General features: G+C 36.0%; 1 long non-coding RNA gene across 1 annotated transcript; it reads right to left on the bottom strand.

Moving 5' to 3' along the window:
* Positions 1-604: 604 nt before the first annotated feature.
* Positions 605-2016, bottom strand: LOC120219730. The gene is made up of 3 exons (XR_005525374.1): positions 1950-2016; positions 1420-1482; positions 605-637 (listed from the first exon to the last, which is right to left on the bottom strand). It is a non-coding gene; the product is annotated as an uncharacterized LOC120219730 (long non-coding RNA).
* Positions 2017-7280: the final 5264 nt, after the last annotated feature.

Below are 7280 nucleotides of genomic sequence, written 5' to 3'. Positions count from 1 at the left end.
CTGAAGGAGATAGCAAGGAAAGTCCGAGAACAGAAAATAGAATCCCTTGAGAAAGAAAAACCTTGACTGTGTGTCTTATAGGTTTGAGGATTGAATTTACTTTTCCCATTTGGTTTAAGAGACCCTAAGCAAAAAACCAGCATAAAATTTATTCATGAACTTTAGACATCCCCAAAGATCTAGCACACTGGAACTGAGTGATCTCCTGTGTAGCTGGGGCACAGTTCCCTCTAAATGGAAAAACTCCACTAAAAATGAGGTCAAACATATGTGTACACACATACACATGGACAGTAACAATTCACAATGAATAAGAATCAGCAGTAAACACACATCAAAAGTTGCACAAGCAATTAAAATAATAAAATAGCAAAGTTAAAGGCAATACAGGTTAAGAGTAAACTATTCTAATAAAACTTGTGAAATAAGGGGACTTACAATGAAATCACAAAGAGGGTCACCTGAATGACTCAGTCAGTTAAGTGTCAGACTTCAGCTCAGGTCATGATCTCATGGTTCGTGAGTTCAAGTCCCACATTGGGCTCTGGGCTGACAGCTCAGAGCCTGGAGCCTGTTTCAGATTCTGTGTTTCCTTCTCTCTCTGCACCTCCCTGGATCGTGCTGTCTCTCTCCATCTCTGGAAAATAAATAAATGTTAAAAAAATTAAAAGAAAAGAAAGAAATCATGATGAATATGTGAAGTAGACACAAATGAAAACTGAATATGTGAATTGGAATATTTAGTGAAATAACAAAGATGTAATTCAGAGAAAGAATGAATAAGTGAGGAAAAAGTCAGAGAGCATAAAGATATTTATAAAAAATGTAACGAAATCTAAGTGAATTTTTGCTGTATACAAAGCAACCATAATAGTTATAAATTTAAGGGAGGACATAATGTATAACTAAAAGACATGAAAAATTTATAATGTAAGATGTAAGGGAAGATTCAGACTTAAAATCTTCTAAAGGTTTTTTGTCATTAAGGAAAGGGAGATAAACGTTGATTATATTGGAATTATATATATATATATTTTTTTCTTTTTTTAAGTAATCTCTACACCCAACATGGATCTTGAACTCATGACCCTGAGATCAACAGTTATATGCTCTACAGATTGAGCAACTAGGCAATGGAATTGCAATTTTTAAAAAAATTTAGGCATGTTAACTACTTCAGAGTAACCCCTAAAGGAGAAAACATGGGATATAATATTTTCAAATCAGCAGAGGCAAGAAAAAATAAATTGAAAAGTTAATAGATAAAATATAACACTGTAAATAAAAAATGTACTCATAGAAGATGGATGATAAACTAGAAAATCACACCAAAAAGGATTGTATATGTGTATCAAAATATATTAGCAATCACACAAGCACACATAGGCACAAATTATAATTGAACTACATTTTACTTACCCCTCAAAAGGCAAAGATTTTTTAAAAAGTGAAACAGGTACATGCATCTTAAAAGAGATATACCTAAAGAAAATAAAATGGAAATTTAGAAAGTAAAGAAATGGAAACAAAATATTATGTTAAAAACTAATCAAAGAAAAACAATGTGGTTATTTATAGCACATGAAATAGAATTTAAGACAAAAATAATTTTTCAGGATAAAAATGTAGACAACAATAAAAGAAAAAATACATCATAAATGTACCATTTTTCAAGTAACCCACCATAAATTGTGAATTCAAAAAATATATAAATATATATATTATATATTTATAAAAATATATAAAGCAATATATATATAAATTTGACAGAATTGCTGTCAATGAGAAATGGACAAATCCACCTCCACTGAAACTGATTTTGTATGTCTCTTATTATCCTTTAAGCAGACTAGAGAAAAAGTCAAAATATAGAAAATATGAATGTCAATCTTCCTCTAATGCACACAATACAGAATTGTACTCAATACTTCAAGAATGTGCAGGTATACCTCAGAGATCCTGCGTTTTGCTTCTCTGGAAAGCGGAGATGACTTCTTATATTATAGAGAGGATTTCTTTCCTTAAACTTCATGAACCAATCTCTACCAGTTTCCAACTTTACTTCTGCTGCTCCCTCACTAATCAGATTTCATACAGTTGAAAAGAGTTAGGGCCTTGCTCTGGAATAAGTTTTGGCTTAAGAGAATGTTGTGGCTGGTTTGATCTCCTGTCCAGACCACTGAAACTTTCTCCATATCAGCAATAAGTTTGTTTTGCTTTCTTATCATTCATGTGCTCACCAGAGTAGTGCTTTCCGTTGCTTTCACAACTTGGCTAACTGTTAGGTACAAGATGCCCAGCTTTCAGACTGCCTTGGCTTCCAACGCGCCTTCTTTACTAAACTTTGTTATTTCTAGCTTTTGACTTAAAGTGAGAAACATGTCTCTTCCTTTCACTTGAATACTTAGAGGCTACTGCACCATTCTTAATTGGCCCAATTTCAATATTATTGTGTCTCTGGGAATGGGGAGGCCCAAGGAGATGAAGAGAGATGGGGGAACAGGCAGTCAGTGAAGCAGAACACACATGAAGGTTATTGATTAAGTTTGCCATCTTACAAGGGCATAGTTTGGTGGTGGTGGTGGTGGGGTGGGGGGGGACCCAAAACAATTACAATAGTGCACTCAAAGATTACTGATCACAGATCACCATAATAAATATAATAATAATAAAAAATTAGAAATATTGAATTACCAAAATATGACACAGAGACATGGAGTGAGCAAATGGTGTTGGGAAAATAGTGCTGATAGACTTGCTCGGTGCAGGGTGGTCACAAACCTTCAATTTGAAAAAAATGCAATATCTGTGAAACACAGGAAAGTGAGGTGCAATAAAACAAAGTATACCTGTATAGCCACATGGTCTGTTAGGTCTATTAGTATCACTGTCAGATAGCTGAAACCACTATGACTTTTATTTGTGTGTGTGTGTGTGTGTGTGTGTGTGTGTGTGTGACATATAATTAGTGTAGTGTATATAGGCTTTGTTAATGTTTATATATGAATATAATATATAAATACAATGTTTCTCTATATATTCAAATCTCACATTTGAATATCAGCTACAGCATTAAATCGGCTTTCTGTACAATATATTTCTCTCCTAAGGAAGAACTAATTAAAATTCTTCCAACCCACACTTCTGACATAACTCATCCAATTTATAATAAAAACTAGATTAAATGAAAAATAGAACCAAGATGCATAGAGGGGAAAGAACCATTTACTAAATATGATTGACTAATTTTCCCCTTGATTTATATGTCGAAGTATATATTTTATCTATTCAGTATCAAAAACTCAGTCTCTTTTAGAGCTATTTAGTACATCAAACCCACACCTTTCTCCCTACCCTGTCAAGTGAGTTCTATTATGAATTATCACATTAGAATTTCTAGGGTGTTCCTGAAGGAAGTAATTTTTTTATTATTATTCTTGCTCTTCCAAGATCCCTGAATGCCTTTATTTATCATTCTCTGCTTACTGTTAGCAATATGGTCATTCCATATTTTGAATGGATTCTACCACTTTAAACCACAGGAATCTGAGAAAGAATAACAGGAAGTACAAAAGTAAAAAGCGTTTCACCTAGTTAATTGGTTTCCTTATGCATAATCAGTGTGTGTGTTCATAAGATGCATAGATGAATTTATCTCTGTTTATCTTCCCAATAGAAAGTAGGGTAAGAAAATGATTCCAATTTTATTCATAAGTCCCAGTGTTTCTGGAATGTCAAACAAACTTGAAAGACATAAATACCATAAGAACAAAATGCACTCCTATAATTTAACACCTGTTTCTTATGAATAGGATATGATGCTTTCATGCTTATGTGTTAATGCAATGTGTCGCTTTTTGTGCTACTACCGTGGAATGTCTGTAACAGAGCTATGTACGTTTTGAACTTGGCTGTACCATGCCTGCTCTGAGGCTTCATAAGCACTTTTTTCCAATTAGACTCATTTCACCTCACATGCTTTCTGAATTATGAACATCACTGCATTGTTATTTAAATGTGAATACCATATTAAGGGAAGGAAAACTAGGTTAATATAGACATCATAAAGAAGCCTTAGCTTTTAGCATATCTTTTTTGGAGAAACAGCAATTAGATAACATGCCTAACTTTTCTGGTGCAATTTGTTTAGGCATTGCTGGTAAACGTAGTGAAAGAGGAGGAGGGCAGTATACTGTATGGCAGACGGGTAGTCCAGAGGGTACTATAGCACAAGGCATTTGAGAGTATAACCTAAAATATGTAGAGAGTTGTAAAATATTGACTCCTTTGCCTTCCTTTTCCATGCTTGCTTTCGGTTTTTGCAGCCCAAGAAATAAAAAGATGTATTTGGATTTAAGTGTCAGATTTCAGAGACAGAGTTGGTGAGGGTAGAGCAAAATTTCAGGTGAAGTCATTTTGAACCTGTATACACTCCATCATCTTGGGAAAGTTATAAGTTGTTAAGCCTCCGGCTCATCCCTGAAATGAGGATAATAATGAAAACAACTCTCAGATTACTACGAAGTTATATTTGTACAGAGTTTGGTAAAAAATGAGTTTCAGTCTAAATGTCGGTTATCTTTATGTAGTGCTTACAAAGCCTCCTCCGCCATGAGCACATTGCAGCATTTATCCTTAAACAACACCATGTGTTATCACTCCCATTTTGCAGTGCAGGAAACAGAGGCACAGAGGAGTGGAAAGATTTGAGCAAGGTCACACTAGTAATGAAGGAGCCAAGATCTGGCCCAAGCAGTCTGACTGCATTCCTACTGATTTTGTTATACTTCTGGAGTGAATGCAGCCTTGGACTGATAGTTAATCAGCCCTTGCCACGTTTCCCTCAGTGTTTCCTTGCAGCCCTTGAGGGATGACATCTACATGCACTAGTACATCAAATCCTTATTGCTTATTTGCAGTGGCTTTTCCTCAAAATTAATGATAAATTTTGCTTTCATCCTGGTTTGTCTAAGGTTGATCTTGGGTAAGGTAAGGATTCAGGAATCAGAGTTAGAAAATATAGAAGTAAGTGCTGTGAGGCACGAGTGACCCAGACAACTTAGCAGTAGTATTATTCTGGTGGGTCAGTGAGCTGAATCTTTTGTTTGTTTGTTTGTTTGCTTGCTTGCTTGTTTTGAGAGAGAGAGATAGAGTATGAGTAGGGGAGGGGCAGAGAGAGAGAGAGCAAGAGATAGAATCCCAAGCAGGCTCCACAGTGTCAGTGCACAGCCTGATGCAGGGCTCAAACTCATGAACCATGAGATCATGGCCTGAGTCAAAATCAAGAGTCAGATGCTTAGTGGACTGAGCCACCCAGGTGCCCCAGTGAGCTGAATCTTTTAAAGACAAAACCCTAGGTTAGCACTCAGATTCCTAATGCACAATCCTTATACTGGCCTTGTGGGCTAACAGACTGCTTGCTGTCTCATACCAGGAATGGAGGGAGAAGCACATTCCAATTCCCATTGCTTGCTTTGCTCTCTCCTCCCTTTTCCTGAATAAAAGAGGCTCCTGCCTCTCCCTCCTGACCTGCCATAATCGTATAATTTCTGGATGGGTGTGAGTTGGGGGAAGGGGTAGGCTAATGGAAACACTACATGCTGCAGTGGGCAGGGGACACTCCCTAACTTTTATTTTATTTTATTTTATTTTTTAAATTTTTTAACATTTATTTATTTTTGAGACAGAGAGAGACAGAGCACGAGCTGGGGAGGGGCAGAGGGAGAGGGAGACACAGAATCTGAAACAGGCTCCAGGCTCTGAGCTCTCAGCACAGACCCCGATACAGGGCTCACACTGACCGCGAGATCATGACCTGAGCCGAAGTCAGACGCTCAACTGACTGAGCCACCCAGGCGCCCCCCTAACTTTTATTTTAATGTTCATTTATTTATTTTAAGAGAGAGACAGAGCACAAGCAGGCGAGGTGCAGAAAGAGAGGGAAGGAGAGAGAATCCCAAACAGGCTCCGCCCTGCTAGCACAGAGCCCAGTGCCCATTGGATGCCACCAACTGTGAAATCATGACTTGACCCAAAACCAAGAGTAGGACACTCAACAGACTGAGCCACCCAGGTGCCCCATTTTTTAAAAACGTTTCCTAACTTTTGATAAGTAGTTATACTTTGTACTGCAATTTCTTTAATTTGGTTTTGTCAGGTCTTTCTTTCCTTTCTTTCTACTCACTGTATAAAGTTTTTAGGCAACTCCATTTCTCTTACTCTCATATTCTCGCTCCATTCTGGAACAAATTCTGCTAAAATTTGTTCTCCTAAAATTCTTCTAAACAACAACAACAACAACTCTTTTTTACCCTTGCCATCAGAGTATACTTTTTATTTTACCCTGGGTTTGTCCGATACTTTTTTTGATGTTCTTCTGCTTTGCTCAATAACAAATGTGTCTTATGACAGTGGAGCAAATATTTTACCTCCCATCTTCCAAGTTCTTACTTGTGTTTCAGCACTGATCTCTTTGATTATAACAGTTCACAAATAATCTCTTCTATCACTGAACTCTTTTTATGATTATAGTCCCATAATTCAAAATTTAATTGTCCCATAGTGACTTGTTCTATATGTGAGCATTAATCTCTTCAAATCCTTCATATGCCTTGCATAATAATAGAGACATCCTGGGTTTTCAGCAAATGGTTGTTGTTGAAACACTGGCTATAAGTTAGAAAATAAACTTCCTTCTCACTAAATAAAGGCAGGACATATAAAATAGGCCTTAGTGAAATGGTGACTAGAGGAAGGAAAGGAACAAAAGAACAGTTGGACCAATGTGTCAATGACAGGTATTTTAAGATGGCAAAGAAGGAACAAAAAGTCCAAAGTAAGAGCTCTGTTAACATTAACAATCTTTTCAAATACCTATAAAATGTTATACCATTTTCTTCTCTTTGCAAAAGTTTTGAGTGACTCTTGGACATATTCATTCTTCATTCAGAGATACATTGGTGTTTAAACCTCAGCATTTACTTTGTTTCAATTTTATAAAAAACATAGAAGTATATATTTTTGATGCCTAACACATAATAGTAACATATTTTCTTCTACTCATTCCTAACAAATACAAAAAATTTAGCAAGTTTCCTAAAATGCAATTATATTAAAGCAGAAAATAATCTATAAGTTCATAAAACAGAGGAGTAAAAATACATCAAATCCCCTCAAAAGTATATCCTTATTTTTGTAGGTTCTGCTTTTTCAAGAAACTCTATGGCATCCGATTTGAAATCTTAGTGTTACAGTATTTTTTCCCCGCCTTTTGACATCTA

The sequence above is a fragment of the Hyaena hyaena genome, unplaced genomic scaffold (assembly GCF_003009895.1).
Source record: "Hyaena hyaena isolate Hyena2069 unplaced genomic scaffold, ASM300989v1 scaffold_644, whole genome shotgun sequence".
NCBI classification, from domain to species: domain Eukaryota; kingdom Metazoa; phylum Chordata; class Mammalia; order Carnivora; family Hyaenidae; genus Hyaena; species Hyaena hyaena.
The sequence above is the reverse complement of the archived record's forward strand: the minus strand, read 5'-3'. Positions and strand labels throughout refer to the sequence as shown.